This window comes from Mustela erminea, chromosome X, assembly GCF_009829155.1.
Source record: "Mustela erminea isolate mMusErm1 chromosome X, mMusErm1.Pri, whole genome shotgun sequence".
Classification (NCBI taxonomy): domain Eukaryota; kingdom Metazoa; phylum Chordata; class Mammalia; order Carnivora; family Mustelidae; genus Mustela; species Mustela erminea.
In genome coordinates this window covers 11,153,604-11,175,748 of record NC_045635.1, presented here as the reverse complement: position 1 = coordinate 11,175,748, position 22,145 = coordinate 11,153,604, and positions in this window count along the sequence as shown.

The following is a 22,145-nucleotide window of genomic DNA, read 5'->3' as shown; positions in this document are numbered from 1 at the left end:
TGAGATCAAGAAATTAAGGGTTGGATCCTTAACTGACTGAGCCACCCAGGCACCCCTCTTGTGTTTGATTTTTAAAACAGCCATCCTAATGGGTGTGAGGTGGTATTTCATTGTGGTTTAGAATTGCATAGAATGGAGATCAGGAAATGTACCAAATGTAGAGCTTCCATTGTCCTCTCCCCAATGGAGTCATGGACAGTGTAGCTTTTCCAGCATTAATATGTGAAAATATATATGAAGATATATATGTCTATATATATACGGAGTATCAACAACCAGGGAAGCTCACTTGAGCTTTGGTGTCCAGAGTTTTTACTGAAGTTTAATCACATACTGCCCATGTGGCTTACCTTACATTTTGAGCCCCTCCAAAGATAGAACTGATACCTCATAGTCCGAAGGTCCTATTGTAAATTGAGTTATCAGACTGTCTGTTGGCCAAGGTTCCAGGCAAGCAAAGATGTTCCAGTGAGGCGTGTTACTCCAAAAGCTTAACTGTCCCCTCCTAATAAGTAAGAGCAAAGGCCAAACCTTTTTGGGGTAAGGTTAATTCATTACTACATAGCTGGGAATAACCAAGTCCTTTAACTTTAACTCTTAGGTATTGCAAATTATAAATATGTATAATAGTATGAAATGCTCTCACATGTTTAGTGCTTACCAAGTGTGATACCTAGAGGTAAGACTTTTACATGTAATATATGTAAATAAAATACATAATAAAATAATCCATGTCTTGGACTTTGTGGTTCAGTTCTATGAAGCGGGTATTGTTAGCCCTGATTTATGCATGAGGCAATGATACTCAGAGAGTTTGGGTAATTAGGCAGGGACTCACAGACATTGCTAAAGTTAAATTCCAGTCTGTTGGACAGACTCCAGGCCTTTCTTTTAACTACAGGATTCTTTGCCTTCTAGTTAGTGTGTTTTGAAGGAAATAATTCAGGCTAAAGTGTTCGCATAAAATAGGTTAAAAAAAACTAAATAAGTATGCTAATAAAATGGCTTCTTGTATCCTGTCAACATTTAGATGGAAAAAAGATGGTCAACCACTGACTGTTTTGCCTGGGACAACACAGATAGCTCTTGGGCATTCAAATATCAGCTTTGTGGGGAGAGGTGAGGAAAGCAGGAAAGTGAGGGAATTTTTTCTTTTTTCTTAAGCCGTTGGCAGAGTCTAAATCATCACAAAGAAGTTGAAATCTAATCTGTCCTGGGACGTACACATAGTGGACATTTACCTGTCTCCATTTGGGAAATTTCGATATTATAATTTTCACCTGCCAAACTTTACAGGGAGATTATGAGAATAAACAATGTGATGTGAGAGAGCTTCTAGCTATTGTTCATAAAGGTGAGGAATAAAAGCAAGATGTTCTCAGAGAAACTAGTAAATATGCACGTTGCTCAAAGGTACATTTGTTCCACTAATTCATGGGCTGGTAGAGTTATTTTGGTGTAGTGTCCCTTTGAATGTCATTTGAATAATACATGATTTTCGCACGTTTGTTGCTTGCACAGTTGTGTATCTGAGAGTTTTAAAGGAATGAGATGTTTTCTACTTTAAAAATTGTGTGAAGCGGCAGGCTAACAAGTTGAGCATTCATAAGAATAGATCAGAAAAGAAGAAAGCTCATATTTTATTTAAGTGGTACTTATGAAGATGATAGAAATGCTATTAGAGCCCAAGATTAACTCCTCGTACCAGGACATCCTCTCTTTTCCCGAAAGAATAAGTTAAACCCATGATGTCCTTGGAATATTCAACACCCATAGCTTAAATGATAGGCCATTTCTGGGAAGGCCAACACCATCACTGATGAACACGACTCTGTTTTAATATAGAACAATGTAATCCCACATTTTGCTATGGCTTGAAACTTGTATTCAAATGCTATCTCCTTAGATATTGATTATTTGTCCATAAAAATCTTTCTTTCTGTAAGATCTCAAAAGGAAACTGAGTGTGTTTCTAAAAAATAAACTAGCTGTGATAAGAGTATTAGGTTTATGTTGTTTAACTAGGCTGGTTTTCCTCAGCAACTGCAGTTCTGAGAATCTATCTCATGTATACACTAGCAAAAATATGAAAATATATGTGCACAAGACTGGTCATTGCAGCTCTATAATAACAAAGGAGTAGAAACACTCAAATGCCCATCACTAGGAGATTGGTTGACCAGGATGCACCACACGACAGAAGACAGTATAGCTTTGAAAAGGAATGTGGTATCTCTCTAGACATGACTTTGGAATGATTGCCAGGATAGGTTATCAAGTGAAAAAAAGCAAGGTTTAAAATATATAATAGTCTACTAACTAAGGAAAGATAAGAATACACATATTTGTTTATAATAAGAAAAATAAAAGCAAAACAACTTTTTTAAAGTATGTTACCCAGAAGAAAGAGAGGGGAAAAGGGTAGAAGGGGCAGAAATATAAGCCAGGCCTCTACAACTATGCCTTACTTTGTAGATTTGATAAAAATTTAACTTAAAATAATGGGTATGGTATGATGAAAATGTTCTAAAACTAACTGGTCCCAAATCAGCCTCACTGGTCTTAAACCAAATTGTCAGCGGGACTGTGTTTCCTCTGGAAGCTCTAGGGGAAATTCTGTTTTCTTGTATTTTCCAGATTCTAGAACTATATACCACAGCTCATGGCCCCCTTCTTCCATCTTCAAAGCAGCAGTGTAGCAGGTTCCAATCTCTCTCTGCTTCCATTGTCACCTAGCCTTTTGCAATCTGTGTCTCGTCTTTCTCTGCCTCCCTTTTGTAAGTCTTCCTGTGATGGCATTTAGGGTCTAGATAATCCAGGATAATCTCCCTGTCTCAGAATCCTTAACTTAATTACATCTGTACAAACCCTTTTTCTTTTTTAAAAGATTTTATTTATTTATTTGGCAGAGAGATCACAAGTAGGCAGAGAGGCAGGCAGAGAGAGAGGGGGAAGCAGGCTCCCCGCCGAGTAGAGAGCCCAATGTGGGGCTCAATCCCAGGACACTGGGATCATGACCTGAGCCAAAGGCAGAGGCTTTAACCCACCTAAACCTTTTTCTATATAAGGTAACTTCACCAAGTAGTAGGGATAAGTACCTTATATGGGGGGGCGTGATTATGCAGACTAGTACAGACCACATTAAGAAATTATCTATTCAGAAATATAAGTAATTTTGATAGTGGCATGATAGCTGTATTATTTTCAAAATCCTTATCTCTTAGAAATTTATAATGATGTATTTACATATAAAATAATATATTCAGAGATTTGTTTTAAAATATTTGAGCAAAGGAAGAGATGAAAGAGCAACAGAACGATGATAATTTTGAAGCAGAGTGATAACATGGGGGCTTGTATTATTTTCTCTAGTTTTGCATGTGTTTGAAATTTGCCAACAAAATTTATTAAAATAAGTAAGTAAATATATTACTAGGCTTATTTTCCAATGGTGCATAGTCAACTATTTAGAGGTTGAGTATTCTTTTTTTAATCCTAGTGTAATTAACATATAGTTTTATATTAGTTTCAGGTGTACAGTATAGTGATTTGACAATTCTGTACATTACTCAGCGCTCATCATGATGACTGTGCTTTCAGTCCCCTTCACCTATTTCACCCAACCCCACCTACCTCCCCTGTGGCGACCACCATTTTGTTCTCTATATTTAAGAGTCTGATTTTTAGTTTGTCTCTTCTTTTCTTTGTTCATTCGTTTTGCTTAAATTCCACATATGAGTGAAATCATATGGTATTTGTCTTTCTCTGCCTAACTTATTTCGCTTAGCATTATATCCTCCATGTTCCTGCAAAAGACAAGATTTCATTCTTTTTAGGGCTGAGTAATACTCCATTATATATGGAGTGTATATTATATATACATATATGTACACATACCACATCTTCTTTATCCATTCATTTATGGATGGACACTTGGGTTGCTTCCATAATTTGGCTGTTGTAAATAATGCTGCAATAAACATAGGGTTGCATGTACCTTTTGGAATTCATGATTTCATTTTCTTTGGGTAAATACCCAGTAGTGGAATTACTGGATTGTATGGTAATTTTATTTTTAATTTTTTGAAGAACCTCTTCACTGTTTTCCACAGTGGCTGCACATGTTTGCGTTCCCACTTAAAGTGCACGAGGGTTCCTTTTTTCCCTGTCGTCACTAATACTTGTTGTTTCTTAGGTTTTTTATTTAGCCATTCTGACAGGTGTGAGGCAGTATCTCATTGTGGCTTTGATTAGCATTTCCCTGATGAGTGATGTGAAGCATCATTTCATGTATCTTCTTTGCAGAAATGTCTGTTCATGTTCTGCCCGTTTTTAATTAGGTTATTTGTGCTTAGACTTCCGGTACTATGTTAAATGTACTTGTTATAGTAGACATCCATGTCTTCTTCCTGATCATAGTTTCACCATTGAGAATAATGTTAGCTATGAGATTTTCATATAAAGCCTTTATTATGTTGAGGTATATCCCTGCTAAACTTACTTGGTTGAGAGCTTTTTTTCATGAATGGATTTTGTATTCTGTCACATGTTTGTTCTGTATCTATTCATATGATCATATGTTTTTTATCCTTTCTCTTGTTGATGTGATATATCAAATTGATTGATTTGTGAATACTGAACCAGCCTTGGTCAGTATTTGATTGATTGATTTGTGAATACTGAACCAGCCTTGCATCCCAGGAGTAAATCTCACTTGATCCTAGCCTCATCAGTAAGACAACAAAAAGAAGTAAAAGATACCCAAATCAATCTACAAAGTATCCAAAGCAATCTACACTTAGTGCATTCCTAGTGAAAATACCATGAGCATTTTTTCACAGAGCTAGAAGAAACAACCTTAAAATTTGTATGTAAACACAAAAGACCCAAAATAGCCAAAGCAGTCTTGAAAAAGAAAAAGCTGGAGTCATCATAATTCCAGACTCCAAGTTATATTAGGAATCTGTAGTGTCTAGCATAAAAACAGACACATAGATCAATAGCAGAGGATAGAAAACCCAGAAATGAACTCACAACTATATAGGCAATTAATCTTTGACAAAGCAGGAAAGAATATCCAATGGAAAAAGATAGTCTCTACAAAAAATGGTGGTGGGGAAGTGGACGGCAGCATGTAAAAGAATGAAACTGGATCGCTTTATTACACCATACACAAAAATAAATACAAAATGTATGAAAATCCTAATTGTGAGACAGGAAATCATCAAAAATTCTAGAGGAGAACATAGGCAGTAACCTCTTTGTCACTGGCTATCGCAACTTCTTACTGGATACATCTCCTGATGCAATGAAACACAAGCAGAAATAATCTACTGGGACTTCAGCGAATAAAAGCCTTTTGCCCAGCAAAGGAAACAATCAACAAAACTAAAAGACAGCCTACAGAATGGGAGAAGGTATTTGCAAATGACATACCTGATAAAGGTTTAGTATCCAAAAAAATATAAAGAACTTATATAATGCAGCATCCAAAAAACAAGTAATCCAGTCAAGAAATGGGAAGAAGACATCAATAGACATTTTCCCAAAGAAGACATACAGATGACTAACAGACACATGAAAAGATGCTCAATGTCATTCATCATCAGGGAAATACAAGTCTAAACTACAATGAGATATCACCTCCCATCAATCAGAATAGGTAAAATTAACAGCACAGGGTGTTGACAAGGATGCAGAGAAAGGGAACCCTTTTACACTATTAGTGGGAATGCAAACTAGTGCAGCCATGTGGAAAGCGGAGTTGAGTTCCCTCAAAAAGTTAACAAAAAGAACTACCCTACAATCCAGCAATTGTATTACTTGGTGTTTATCTAGATGATAAAAAAACATTGACTGGGAGGGATACATTAACCCCGCTGTTTATAGCAGCATAATGAATTACGGAAAGAGCCCAAATGTCCATCCACTGATGAATGGGTAAAGAAAATGTGGTAAATATATGCAATGGAATATTACTCAGCCATCAAAGAGAACGAAATCTGGCCATTTGCAAGGACATGGATGGAGCTAGAGAGTATAGTGCGTAGCAAAATAAGTCAGTCAGAGAAATGAAAGTACCATATGATTTCACTCATATGTGGAATTTAAGAAACAAAACAAATGAACGTGAGGGCCAAAAAACAGACTCTTTTTTAAAAAATATTTTATTTATTTATTTGACCGACAGAGATCACAAGTAGGCAGAGAGGCAGGCAGAGAGAGAGAGGAGGAAGCCGGCTCTCCGCAGAGCAGAGAGCCTGATGCGGGGCTCGATCCCAGGACCCTGGGATTATGACCTGAGCCGAAGGCAGAGGCTTTAGCCCACTGAGCCACCCAGGTGCCCCCCCAAAAAAGACTCTTAACTATAGAGAAGAAACTGATGGTTACTAGATGGGAGGAGGAGGGATGAGTTAAATAGGTGATAGATATTAAGGATGGTACTTGTTGTGATGAGCACCAGTTGTTTTATGTAAGTTATGAATCACTAAATTCTACTCCTGAAACTAATGTTACACTATATGTTAACTAGCTGAAATTTAAATAAAAACTTGGGGATAAAATTCCCACCCAATTGTGGTGAATGATTTTTTTAATGTATTTTTCGATTTGGTTTGCTAATATTTTATTGAGGGCTTTTTGTGTCTGTGTTCATCAGAGATATTGGCCTGTGGTTTTTTTTTATTATTATTGTTGTACTGTCTTTATCTGGTTTTGATATCAGAGTAATGGTGGCCTCATGGAATGAATTTGGAAGCTTTCCTCCCTCTTCTATATTTTGGAATAATTTGAGAAGAAGAAGTATTAACTCTTCTTTAAATATTTGCTAGAATTCATTTGTGAAACTGTGGTTTGGTTTGTTGGGATTTTTTTAATATTGATTCAGTTTCATTGCTGGTGATGTGTTTGTGCAAATTATCTATTTCTTCCTGACTCAGTTTTCGGATGTCGTATGTTTTTAGGAATGTATCCATTTCTTCTAGATTGTTGTTTGTTGGCATATAATTTTTCATAATACTCTCTTAAAATTGTTTTTATTTCTGTGGTGTTGGTTGTTATTTCTTCTATCTCATTTCTGATTTGTTTATTTGAGTCCTTTCTCTGTTTTGGTTTATGCTGTTTTTTTGATGAGTCTTGCCAGAGGTTTTTCAGTTTCGTTGATCTTAACAAATAACCAACTCCCAGTTTCATTAATCAGTTCTGCTTTTCATTCTCTATTTCATTTATTTCTACTCTAATTTTTAATATTTCCTTTTTTCTACTGGCATTAGTTCTTCTTTGTGTAACTCCATTAGGTCTAAGTTTAGGTTATTTATTTGAGACTTCTCTTGCTTCTTGAGGCAGACGTTTTCTTGCTTCTTGAGTCAGGCCTGTATTACTATAAGCTTCCCCCTTAGAACACCTTTTGCTGCATCCCAAAGATTTTGGACCATTGTGTTGTCCTTTTTATTTGTCTCCATGTATTTTTTAATTTCCTCTTTGATTTCTTGGTTGACCCTCTCATTGCTTAGAAGCATATTATTTAACCTCTTTATATTTGTACTCTTTACAGATTTTGTCCTGTGGTTGATTTCTAGTTTCATCGCATTGTGGTCAGAAAAGATCCATGATATGATTTTAATTGTTTTGAATTTGTTGTGACTTGTTTTGTGGCCCAATATGTGGTGTCTCCTGCAGTCTGTTCCATGTGGACTTGAAAAGAATGTCTATTCCATTGTTGGGGAATGGCATGTTCTGAATACATCTGTTAGATAGATCTGGTCAATGTGTCATTCAAAGCCATTGTTTCCTTGCTGATTTTCTGTTTGGATGATATATCCATTGATGGAAATGGGATGTTAAAGTTCCCTACTATACTTGTATTACTATCAGTTTATCCCTTCATGTTTGTTTATAGCTGTTTTATATATTTGGGTTCTTCCATATGTATGTGGTACATAAATATTTACAATTGTTATTTTATCTTCTTGTTGGATTATTCCCTTTATGATTGTATAGTTCTCTTCTTAGTCTCTTATTACAGTCTTTGTTTTAAAGTCTTTTTGTTTGGTGTAAGTATTGCCACCTCAGCTTTCTTTTTATTTCCATTTGTATGATAAATGCTTTTCCATACCTTCACTTTCACTCTACATGTGTTGTTAGGTCTGAAATGAGTCTCTTATAGGCAGCATATGGACGGGTTTTGCCTTTTCTCCATTCAACCACCCTATATCTTTTGACTGGTGCATTTAATCCATTTACATTCAAGGTAATTATTGATAGGTATGTATTTATTGCCATTTTGTTACCTGTTTTATGGATTTAAAAAAAATTGTAGATATATGCTGTCGTATTTTACGCCCTTTTATTTTCTGAATCCTTTGACTGATCTGCATAGATACACTTGATTTTAGTGCTTTTGTGCTTTAACCTTTGTATTGGTCTTTATAAGTGACTAATCTACTACTTTTATTATTTTTGTGTGTACCTGAGAAATTTTTTTCCTTTCCTACTTTTCTTATTTCTGCTTATTGTGTTTCCTTTACACTCAAAGTCTCCCTTTAAACATTTCTTGTAAGGCTAGTTTAGTGGTGATTAATTCTTTTAACTTTTGTTTTTCTGGGAAATTCATTATCTGTCCTCTTCTCACTGATAGTCTTGCTGGATAGAGTATTCTTGGTTGCAGAGTTTTTTTTCTTTCAGCTCGTCGAATATAATGCCACTTCTTTCTTGCTTACAGAGTTTCTGCTGAGAAATCAGCTGATAGTCCACTGGAATCTCCCTTGTATATAACTATTTTCTTTTCTCTTGCTGCTTTTAAAATTCTGTCTCTACTTTTTGCCATTTTAATTATTTTGCATCTTGGTGTGGACCTCCTTGGGGTTGATATTTTTGGGAACTCTCTGTGCTTCCTGGATCTGGATTTTGGTTTCTTTCCCCAGATTAGGGCATTTTCAGCTCTTCTTCAAATAAATTTTCGGCACCCTTTTTTTCTCTTCTCCTTCAGGGATCCTTATAATGCAAATGTAATTATGCCTGATGGTATCACTGAGTTTCCTTAACCTGTACCCATTTCTTACTATTCTTTTTTTCTTTTTCCTTTCAGACTGATTGCTTTCTATTACTCTGTCCTCTAGGTCACTGATCCATTCTTCTGCTTCCTTTAGCCCCTATTTATTACCTCTAGTTCATTTTTAATTATAATTATTGAGTTCTTTATCTCTTGTTCTTTTTTATATTTTCTATGTCTTTATTGAACTTCTTACTGAAACCCCCCACTCTTTTTTCAAGTACAGTGACTGTCTTTATGATCGTTACTTTAAATTCTCTCTCAGGCATATTGCTTATATCCTTTTTGTTTAGCTCTCTTGCTGTGATTTTGTCTTGCTCTTTCATTTGGGACATATTCCTCTGCCTCCTCATTTTGTCCAACTCTCTGTGTCTGTTTCTGTGCATTAGGAAGGTCAGCTCTGTCTCCCAGTATTGAAAGTAATGGCCTCATGATGAGGTCCTCTAGCACCCTGCAGTGCAATGTTCCCTGTTCACCAGAACCTGGTGCTTCAGCAGTGTCTCCTGTATGCACTGCGTATACTCTACTATTGTGATTGGGCCCCTTTTTCCTTGAGTCCCGTCATCTACAGTGGTTCTCTTTGCCTTTTGTTAGCAAGGTTTGGTCCCTGTGCTACTTAGGAGCTAGTATGGGCCCACCTTGGGCTTGAGTTGGGTCAGACCAGATGTTTATAATAACAGTGGTTGCACAGAACTGCAGTGTGCTATCCCCACATTGTACCCTGAGAGTCTTTCATTGATAGGCAAATCCTGTGGTCGTATCAGATGTCTCTCCCCAGTCTGTTGGGGTTGCAATGACCTTGAAGTACTAGGTTCTCTCTTTGTGCTGCCTCTTGTGAAGTTTTTGTTGGTGGGTGGGACCAGAAGTCAGATCAGATGTCTACCCACAGTCCACTGCTAGGGCTGCAGTCAAATTGGTGTGTGTGGTTATCTTCCCCACTTACTATGGAGAAGGGTCACTTTGGAGGGGTGCTGGCCACTCTTGGGGCTGCTTGCACAGTGATACTCTCTTGACACTGCTTTGGATGGACTCTTACCAAGTCGGGCAGGTTGGAGGGGTAGATCTGCAAGAAAGCCTAGGGTGGGACATATATTGTTAGCAAGGTATGTGCACTGGTTTCCTTGTGGGAGGAGACCTTGAGCCACGTTGAAGGAACTCCTGTGTAGGGGGACAGGTTGGACAGGGCAGATCCCCTGGAGGTGGGAAGGTTTGCTCTTAGCAAGCTAGGTAGAGAGCATTGGTGTTGGTTCTTGCACCAGCCAGCTCTTTTGTTCAGAAACCTAAAAGAAACCTAACGATCCCTGCCCTTTCTGCACATGTTCTGAGATTAGTAAATAAATCTTCCTATATACCCCAGTCATTTTTCAAACTGCTGCTTCTATGCTGAATTTCAACAGGGTTGATTGTGATGTTCTCTTTAAAGGTGGGGGCTCAGCTTCCTATTGCCTTCTGGCTTTCCTTGAGTTGATTCTGCTGATTTTTAGTTTACCAATGCTAAGCCCCACTTGTTGTGAATACTCATGAAGTTAAGTCCCTCTCGTTTTCAGAGCCAAGTGTTATGGGGGTTTGTCTTCCCACTGTAGCTCGTCTATGTATGAGGTGCTTGATGTGGTGTGTCTGCTTCTCTCCCTTTTCTGTGCCTATGGTGTCTCTTCCTTTTGTGGTTAATCTCATGTTACTTTGGTTCCTGACCATGCCTCTGTCCTTCCTACCATTTTCAATGTGGTGTCCTCTATAATTAGCTGTGGAGAGTCTGTTCTGCCAACCTTTGGGTAATTTTCTGGTTTATTTACACTGATACAGGTGTCTCCTAGGTGTATCCACAGAATGAGGCAAGATTTGGATCCTCCTACTCTGCCATCTTCTGCTGTTTCTGACTATTCTTAATTATACCCTTAATTGCAAGTCATGTTGCTTCCATATTTCCCTGAGTGAAGTTCTTAGTACTGTGAATAAAATGCTGAAGGCTAGAGGGATGAGATCTTAATGAAGGATTTGGGGACAACTAGGAGCATAGAGGAGCGGTGACTGGCTTAGATCAGGAGGACGAGAATGGTTTTTCTGTACAACTGTATGACTTGGGCCATGTTCATTAACCTCTGAACACTTTGGTTCTCTCCTCTGAAGAGGATAAGAATATTACCCATCCCATAGGGTCATGTGTGAGAAAATGAGATAATTCAAGAAAAGTGCTTAGCATTTTGACACTGCCTGCTGTCATTGATAGATCCTGGCAAATGTTAAGCATATGTTCCTGAAACAATCTCCATTTGGCTTTCAGAACATCAGTCTTTTGTGTTTTATCCTGGATTCCTGGCCAATCCATTTCTCTTGCTGACTTTTCTTTGGATATTGGTGCTGTCTTAGTTTGTATTCCTCTCAAAATAGAGCTCGAAACAAGAACTTGTTAGAGGGAGTTTATTTGGGAAATGATTTAGCAATTAAAAATATAAAATTCTCCATTGAATTTGCATTTCATATAAACAATGAATACTTTTTTAAGCGTTTTTAGTAATAATAAATAAATCCCTGAGTGTTCTGTATGTTATTTGACAGCCTATCCCAGGAAGTACTGTAGAAGAAATGAGCAGTAAAACATAGAAGAAAATTTGCTAAAGGGCATGTTAATCAATCATTAAAGACCACTGTTAAACACCTGAGGCCTAGTCCCACCATGGGTCCTCTGAGGAATCATGTAGAATAAGGTTCAGAATTGCCTTTTCTATGGATGATGGAAGGTAGAAGGTGAGACCGGTGCCTTGCTTTGGAAGCTGCCTCAAGGGAGACAGAACTCTCAAGCACTCTTTTTTTTTTTTTTTTTTTTGGCCTGAGGAACTTTTTGCAGCTTCAGAAAATGCTGTGTCCCAGATTTCATATGACCCTGCATGTTTCCTTTGTAGCCTTTTTCACAAATGCCATAAATATTTTTTGTGATTATTTTTTTAATGCCCTTATTTCCCTTCATTAAACTAAGCTCTCTGAGAATAGAGTCTTGTCTCTTTCACTGCTATAGCTCCAGAGCTTAGCCATGTCAACAGGTCTTATCAGAAAGACTATGTTTTCATTGCTGTTGCTGTACAGTGGTTGTTGTTGACCTCAGTGGGGGTGGGGTGGACGGGCTCATAAATACTCCACTGGGTGGAAGAAGGTGCTCCTTCTGAATCTCCTTTTGTCAGCCTCTCAATCTCAGTCTTAATTCCTGTTGTCTGGCTGATGGGCTGATACAGACAAGAAATCTGTACAATCCCCTCAAAATTAAGTCTGCCACCTACCATAGTAGGTGCCATGGGGAGATCATACATAAATTAGAGAGGGTGCTCCTCCTGGCCTCTTTGAACTAACCATAGTGTATGAGACGTATGAGACATATGTGAAAAGCTTTAGCAGGAAGTAGTGTTAAAGCGTATGGATGGCCTGTCTTTGTGTGTCCTACTTCCTGGCAGCTTTATGCACTGCTCCGTGGGTGAATCATCTCTGTGCCACTTCTCAGAACAATCCAGGCTTAGAAAGGAAATAGTTAGGCACCTAACTCATGAAGCTGATCTGGAATGTGGTCCCTGCATTATTGCCCTGCTGTTACTGGAGGAGTGCAGAGCCCAGGACTCTTTCATTCTCTCTACGATAGGTCCCTTCTCCTTCCCGTTGATGTCTAATTGCTGGCAACGGAGTCCCACACTGAATTCTCCTTCTGCCCAGCCTCTGTGTCCCCCCAGGTTACAGAGTAGTGTTGTGCTGCTTTGCTCTCCTTTCGTAATTCCCCTTCCACTAGTCTGTCTGGTTCTTAAAAATACAGAGCCCGGTCTTGTCCTCCCTGACAATACTTACTGCATGAAGTGTCCTGGCATTGGATAAAACACAGCTGCCCATGGACAGACTCTCAGACACTTGGCTGCGGGGTCTTCCAAGGATGGAGTGCCATGGTGACTCATGCAGGGCTCCATCCTCCAGGAAGAGCCCAGATTACTTCACTTGTTTTAGGGTGTGAGCATTTGCCTGAACTGAGGTAGAGATCATCTCAGGAATGCTATCCGGAATGTTCTAGATATGCTATCCATGCCTGGTAGACAGAGCTCTTCTGACAGCCCAGTTGACCACTCCTGTACCTGCTCAGGCCCCAGCTTCCATCCCACCATAAAACCTTCCTAGTGTGGTTCTTGTAAACCCACAGGACTCATTAAGTAGTCTTGAAAGTTGAGACACTGGGGATTGTGGGCAAGGAAGAGAGTGACTCTGACTGTCTGACCTGGGATTATTGGGAAAATGGCATATGGGCAAGGGAATCACGATGAGTAGGACCTCCAATGTCCTACTGATTCACCAATATTAGGTGCATTCTCTCTACAGCTATGGAAATCTACTAAAAATACATCAGTTACTTCTTTTTGTCTGCTTTCTGCTCCCCAGTAACTTTCTCAGAAATACTTAGATGCTTCCAAAAGCCTTTTATGGTGAAGCTGTCAGAATTCCAGAAGTCCTCAGTAGCTTTGAAATTACTTGGGAAAGAATTGCCTAGTCTGAATTAAAAGGGCCACTCCATGATAATGTCTTTCATTATTCTGATTTTTTTGGACATGGAAACATTGTGCGCCATTTCATTCACAAACTGACTCTTTGGGGCTTTACATGTATGGGCAAATACTACAATTTGGGATCTGTATTCAACTTACCAATTAAATTTTTTGGCAGAGCCAAATTAACTGTGCAAACATACAATGCATTTGTAATTTTTGCTCATCTTAATTATGGCTTCAGTCAGCCCTGAACAGCAGCATTTGGTTTCCTACCACAGATAGTCAGTAAAGCATAGAAAAGTATGTTTTAACTTTGTCAATTGCATTTATATTCCAGGAAAGATTGTGGGAGTATTGTTTTGTTCCATTTAAATTGAATGTTTTCTTTTGATAATTTTATATGGAAAAACCTATCCACCATGCTGTTTTAATACTTTTTTTCAAAGATGTCTACTCCAAATTGTCCCATCTGTCTTCCAGAGAAGATAGGTTTACTTAAAGGAATCAAATACTATAGATTTGCTGCTTCCCATCAGTTTTTCTCACAGGCTGAGCAAGTATAATGCTTAATCAAAAAGGGAGAAATGTATTTGCTATTATCATCAGTACATTAACCTATTTTTTAGGAGTGCCACTTTAAAATGGATTTTTGATAATGATATCCTTTATGGTGACTAACATAACAGAATAAAATGAATTTTTGAGATTTAAATTTCTTACATCCTTGTTTGAATTCTTCTGGTTCTTGCCAACGTATACATCATATTCATTCAGTATTTTATATTTTCACTTGATCTGAAATTATAAGGTAGAAAAATAGATTCAGGCTTTTATGAAGACTAACCTAATGTTCATGGATTGGTGACTTGAGTTTAAAAACGAAAACAAAAGGAATCACTATTCCAATCTCTTTGAAATGAAAACTACTGTTGAAGTTTACCCTTCCTGGTGTATTGTGTATGTACCCCAAATTACTCCATGATATCCAGGAAAAAGGAAATATATTGAGGTGGAAGATACTTGTAGATTTGTATTGAGACTGGGTCGTAATGGACACAACCTCACTGTGATCCTCCCAGCAGGAGGGAGGAGTCCTGAGTTCCTCCGGTAGCCTCTGTGGGATCCGGCAAATTCAGAGTTGGCTAGCCCCTCTCCCCCAACATCTGTGTGCAGAACTCCAGAAGAAAAGGAAGGTGTTGCCTACCAGTCTCCTGCTCTTCTTGCTCCACAACCAATTCCTTTCGTACAGAGAAGGAACACACACAACAGGAACACCAAAGCAGGCAAGATGGAATTTATAATTTCCCTCTCCCTTTCCGTAACATTCCTTCCATGCCGAGCATAGCCCTGTCCTTGGCGCTTCGTGCTTGACTGAAATCATGCTGTTTTAGCGAGAAAGAAGTTTTCATAAAGCTGGTCCGAAAATCAAGTTTACTTTTCAGATAGAGGGTGAGGATGCTTGCTAGGGAACCTGCATTTCATTCTCAAATGCATCAATCAAAGTAAATCTAACTGTCTGTGGGCTCTTTAGATTTAGTAAAAATCAATAGCCTAATGTGTCCACACCATATTTCCTCACGAGCAAGCTTTCAAGTTTCCTGTGGGCCTCTCCCCAGACCCCTTTCAGAAGCTGCAGTTTCCTTTTGAAATGCACCGTTTCACTGGCAGTCCAGTCATGCAGGACACTGTTGCATCAGTTAACCTCGGTGTCCTTGGCAAAGGCCTTTCCTCTAATTCTGCAAGGGGCACCTGTTCTGCCCTTCCGAGATAGTCCCTTTCCTCTTCACACTTAAAGTAAAAGTGCTACTATAGGTTCGTTTTCTTCGAGAACCTACAGGTATCTATGTATCTTAGTCTGGGATTTTCCAAAAGCAGAGTCTGAGAAAAAGGTTTGTGTGCAAAGAGTTTATTTGAGATCTGATCCAAGGGTGTAGCAAAGACAGGGTGGGGGGGGTGGGAAAGCTAGTACATCACGGAGGAAGGAAAAGCCAATGCACAGATGTGTTATTGAGTTAGATCCTAGTATAGGATCCTTGTACTTGATAACCCACGACCCGCTCAGGAGATTTATGTGACGCAGCTCAGAACTGTCTGCTCAGGGCACAAAGAAAAGAGCCTTTATTCTTCATCTGCCAACCCCACTGGCCAAGGGTGGATCTATCTGTGTGCATTCCCGCACATTTTCTGGTTGCATTTATATGAGGACCAAGTGGGTTCCTGTGAGTGGCTGCTGCTGTAGTATCCCAGAAACCTTATGGTAGGAAGCGAGAGGTAAGAGACGCAACATGTGGCAAGCCACTGCCAGGTTGCATCTTTGTGGAGCTGCGAGACACCACAGTATATAACATGTGACCAAAATACCATGTTTCCTTGGGTTTCTTCATTATGGAAAGCAAGCTGCTTCCTAAACCTAGATCTGCCTCTGCTTTGCAAAACTGTTAGCTCATAAGGACTCTATTAGAAATTTACCTTAGCTAAATAAGTCAATCGGAGAAAGACAACTATCATATCATCTCCCTGATATGAAGAAGTGGAGATGCAATGTGGGGGCATTGTGGGGTAGGAGAAGAAAAAATGAAAGAAGGTGGGATTGGGAGGGAGACAAACCATAATAGACTCAATCTCAAAAAACAGACTGAGCGTTGCTGGGGGGAGGGGCGTCGGGAGAGGAGGGTGGGGTTATGGACACTGGGGAGGGTATGTGCTATGGTGAGTGCTGTGAAGTATGTAAACCTGGTGATTCACAGACCTGTACCCCTGCAGATGAAAATACATTATATGTGTATTTAAAAAAATAAATTTAATTTAAAAAAAGGAAAAAAAGAAATTTACCTTACAAATTTTCCAAAGATATCAAAGAATCACCTATAACATAAAACTAACCAGTTTGTTCCCCATGACAAAAGAAGTGTTCTACACAGTCTCTATAAAGTACCAACTCATTATGTGCACTGTTGATAAATTCACTATTACTCTGTATCAGTCAAGATCTTTCTGGATAACAGTGAGAAAAACATCATTCAAACGAGTGGAGGCAAAGAAAATAAAAGCGGAGTTTTAGTAGTCTGCATAATAGTTGAGAAGTCTTCAGGTGAAATAGTCTTAGGCTCAGCTATACCCACATCTCAAAGATGCCATCAGATCTCTCTCCTTCTTTCCTGTCTGTCTCTCTGACAATCTTTCTGGGCTATTCTTTGCATGCTAACTCCACTCTCTTGTTACAAATGGATGAGAGTAATAGCCAAAGGCAGCCCAAACCTTTCAGTCTCATAAACTGTGCTTCAGAGTCTTATGTAAGTTACCTATTTAGCCTGTGGACCAGTCACTGTGGAGAGGAATATGTGGTACCGTGATTAACAAGGCTTGGGTCAAAGAGCCGCTGTTGTGGTCTATGTGATACTCTGGACTTGTCCCATCAGAATCATGATGTAGGCTGGGAGACTTGTAGGTCTCAACAGAAGGGGATGCACCAGGCATTTAACAACAATGATATGCAGTGCTAGCCCATGAGTGAAGCTTCCAGTAAAGCCTTCCTTTTCAAGCAGCAAAACTTTCTGTATTTTTACTTTTTATCAAAAATTTTACATAAATACATTAAAAGTATTTACCATTCTCTTACGTTTATGCTTTCTCGCTCCCCTTACACGTTTCTTTCTCCTCTGAGTCTTTTCTACTCTTTATGTTCTTGTTCCCATGGATAACTCACGTTAACCACCTAATATATAATCCTTCTGTATTTTTTCTTCACACTCATATCACCATAGCAAATATACACACACATACTTAGACACGTACAGATACCTGATTTTTAAATAAGGATGAACTTTTACCCCTGGGGAACATTTGACAATGTCTGGAGATACTTTTGGTTGTCACAGCTGACGGAGTGCTAAAGGCGCCTAGGGGTAGAAGTCAGCGATGCTGTTAAATATCCTATGGTGTCCAGAATAGTCCCCGCCACAGAGAATGATCTGGCCCAAAATGTCAATAGTGCTGAGGTTAAGAAACCTCAGGATACATACATGTATATAAGCTTTACTTATTGTTTGTTTATAAAATTGAGATCATATTAAACCCAATTTTCTCCATTTTTCTCTCACACAATAATAACTTAATTAAAATAATGTCAACTGATAATAGCACGAATTAACTCTGCATGATGGTTGCTTAATATTTCATTATGTGGATATAACCTAACCTATTTAACCATTCACTTGCTGACGGGTTTCATTTTGTTTTCTGGTTTTAGGTTGTTTTTTCCTCTATGTCCTTGTCTTAGCTTGGGAATCCCTGAAGCAAACCCAAATGAGGGTTAAATGTGATAGTTTCTTTTGAAAGTGAAAGGAACACAGCCCGGGAGTGGAGAAGTGAGACAGGGAAGGGAAGACAGCCCATGAAGTGTGCATTATCTGGACTTCTGTCTCTGTGGACAGTTGGAACTTAATTCCATTCGGGAGCTTTCAGAGCCGGGGTAGAAAATGTGCTTCAGGATTTTTCTACTCAGGGGTGTGGGAGTAGGGGTATTTATACCAGCCCACACCAGTGATTGGTTGTGGGCTACACCTGATGAGCACTGACTCCCCAGTACTTTGGAGGTTGGCCAAGCAGGTTCCAGCAACAATCTCTGGCAAATGTATGTACAGTTTGTTGAAAGACAGGATGGTGGGTATGGATAAAGTGAGCTTATAGGGGCTAGACACTGCTAACTCTCCACCATGATCCTTGACGTACATATCTTTCCTTTTAGTACTCTTATTTCTGTTGGGTAGTCTTTCAATAAAGGTTTTGCTAGGTGAAAATATGTACTTTTATTAATTTTGATAGACGCTACTTAATTACTTTCTAAAATAAATGTCATAATTTACATTGCCATGAGTAAACTTGAAAGTACTCTTTTTTCCACATCCCTGCCAGCAAGAAATGTTATGATCCTTCAAAATTTTTGCCAGGCTGATAAGTACAACATAATATCTTATTACTTTAAGAATTATCTTCCTGGGGCGCCTGGGTGGCTCAGTGGGTTGGGCCGCTGCCTTCGGCTCAGGTCATGATCTCAGGGTCCTGGGATCGAGTCCCGCATCGGGCTCTCTGCTCAGCAGGGAGCCTGCTTCCTCCCCTCTCTCTCTCTGCCTGCCTCTCTGCCTACTTGTGATCTCTCTCTGTCAAATAAATAAATAAAATCTTTAAAAAAAAAAAAAAGAATTATCTTCCTAACTAGTATATTTGTTCGTTGGCCAAGTGTGTGTGTTTACCCTCCTGTAAAATATCTCTTCGGATTCTTCATGTAATTTTTGTAGATTTTTTCCCCCTTTTTGGTAATTTTTAAGAGTCCTCATACTAATCCTATGTTTGTTCTCTATGTTAGAAATAATTTTCCAAGACTATCATTTGTCTATCACAACTTTATTAAAGTATTTTTATAATATAGAAGTTTCTATGAGGGTGCCCGGACGGCTCAGTTGGTTAACTGACTGCCTTCAGCTCAGGTCATGATCCCAGAGTCCCAGGACCAAGTCCCGCAGCAGGCTCCCAGCTTCATGTGGAGTTTGCTTTTCCCTCTGACCCTCTCCCCTCTCCTGCTCTCTCTCTCACTCTCTCTCAAAGAAATAAATAAAATCTTCTTTAAAAAAAAGAAAAAAGTTTTTTGGAACATTTTCTGAATATACTGTATTTTGATGACTCAGACATATCAAGACTCATTATTATGTACCACTAGGAATGAAAAAAAAAAAACCCACTGTCAATTAATTGCTACAACACTTTCTCATGAATTGAAGTTTATACTTGTAGAAGGGACATTTTTTGTTTTCTTTAGTATTGACACTATAATTTTGTGGCACACTGAAAAATGCTGGGTTTTGTTAGCATGGCTTGTTTGACTAATTCTCTTATTTTTCCTCTAGTAAACTATATGTAGCTGAAAATTTATCATCAACTTCTGTTCCAAGTCAGCAGGAAATTTCTGACATATTGATACTCAGCTTCTAAATGGTAGTGCTACATAAATTGGTCACAGTGGCCTCTTCTTCCTTTGAAACCTCTTTTGTCTTTTCCAAGAAATTTGGCAATTTCTTCAGTGTCTGTTTCAGGGTGGTGTTGATAGGCAAAGTGTTTCACCTATTTGTGAGAAACTTCCCTTTTGGTCCTACCAAGCAGTTGTCGCTCTAAGTGATGTGTGAGCACTTCACTCACACTCACACTCACAGTGTGGAATTAGTGGCTATTCCTCCAGTGGTCGTGAACATTGCTTCTCTAATAATCATGTCCCTATACTCTGCCTTTCTATGTATCAGTTAACTTTTCATTTCAATCCCCAATCATAGTGTAAACTTCTGAAGTCATTTTAAAAATAGCAACTATACCCAACAAGTAGAAACCATTAATGCACATATGTGACTCTGTCAAATCAGTACTAGTATGAACACCTCTGAGTATGCTTAGACATATTAAACTGTGCCACAAATTGGCAGGTACATCCAGGTTCAGAGACATGAAATGGAAAGAAATATGTGCATCTTGGAATCAACAAAATACGGGTATATATTCTTATCTTGTTATGTAGACTACAATAACCATAGTTCAAGTTTCCATGAAGGACCAGTTTCAGTGAAAATGTCTATCTTTGTGCTGCATGATAAAACAGATAACTTCTATGAATATTAGGATGGACGATGGTAGCCCCAGGTTACACCACTTTGGGAATGCTTTGTCCCTTTTTTTCTATCTTCTTGCTGAGTATCAGGCAATGGTGAGTCAACACTGCACATAGCTGTCTACATGGTCTCACTTTCTACATTTAATCTACTGTGGGCTAGAAAACACAATACCAGGAAAGCTGCTTTTCAGGCTAGCAGCCTGAGGAAAGACAATCACAGAATATGGGTGGTAGAACAAGATTACAATAGACAGTGGTTATCTCTGAGGGGCAGGAAGGGATGAGCACGAGGACAGGTGAACAGGGACTTTTAAAGCGCAAAGTCTTCACGAGTGCTCATCTTTTTGCAATTGTTTATATTGTACACATACTTTATAAAATTATTTTACATCTACTCAATATTTAATAGAAATCTTTAAAGAAGAATACAGTAGCTGTAGAGGCTGTAATTAAAATGATCTGATCTAACCCAGATCAGAAGAGCCAGCACTTTGCTCTCTTGGGTCTCACTTTTCACATCCAATCTACTGTGGGTAGGAAACACACCTGGCAAAGGTGCTTTCCAGGCCAACAAAATGAGGAAAAACAACTAAAAAGTGTGGGTCTTAAAACAAAACTACAAAAGCAACATTTTGGGCTAGTCATTTATAACTCTGTGCTCCCCTTACAACTTAAACAAGGGCTTTATTCCCAGAAGCTCTACCTGTGCCTGGTGTATAGTAGGTGCTCAATAAATGCAGGCTAAATGCATTAAAGGGAAGAGTGGTCTCTGTGCCTTATTTCATTTGTTTAACTTTATCTCCCTAATAGTTACTCTTAAGGTAACTAGCCTAGATTTTACTTCTTCTTTTCTTCCCAAGATTTAAAATCATTTAACAGCTTTATTGAAATAGAGTTCATATGCTATACAATTTGCCCATTGAAATGTACCATTCTATGGATTTGGTATTCACAGAGTTGGGTAACCATCACTGTAATCAATTTTAGAACATTTTAATCACTCTTTTTTTAAAATAATTTTTATTATGTTCTGTCACCATACAGTCATCATACGGTACATCATTAGTTTTTGATGTGGTGTTCCAAGATTCATTGTTTGCATACAACACCCAGTGCTCCATGAATATGTGTCTCCTTCATACGCATCACCAAGCTCACCCATCTCCCCACTTCCATCCCCTCTGAAACCCTCAGTTTGATTCTTAGAGTCCATAGTCTCTCCTGGTTCGTCTCCCCCTTTATTTTTCCTTCTCCTAACATCCTCCATGCTATTCCCTATGTTCCACCAGCAGGTGAAACCATATGATCATTGACTTTCTCTGCTTGACTTATTTCACTCAGCATAATCTCCTCCAGTCCTATCCATGTTGATGCAAGATGTTGGGTATTCATCCTTTCTGATGGCTGAGTAATCTTCCACTGTGTATATGGACCACATCTTCTTTATCCATTCATCTGTTGAAGGGCATTTCAGCTCCTTCCACAATTTGGCTATTGTGGACATTGCTGCTATGAACATCTGGGTGCATATGGCCCTTCGTTCCCTACATCTCTATCTTTGGGGTTAGAAACCCAGTAGTGCAATTTCTGGGTCATAGGGTAGCTCTATTTTTAACTTTTTGTTGAACTTCTGCATTGTTTTACAAAGTGGCTCTATCAGCTTGCATTCCCATCAACAGTGTAAGAGGGTTCCCCTTTCTCCACAACCTCTCCAACATCTGTTATTTCTTGTCTTGTCAATGTTTGCCATTCTAAGTAGTATAAGGTGCTATCTCAATGTGGTTTTGATTTGAATTTCCCTGATGGCTAATGATGTTGAACTCTTTTTCAAGTGTCTGTTCGCCATTTGTATATCTTCTTTGAAGAGGTGTCTGTTCATATTTCATCACCCTTAAAAGAAACCCCTGTGTCCATTTACAGGTACTCTGTA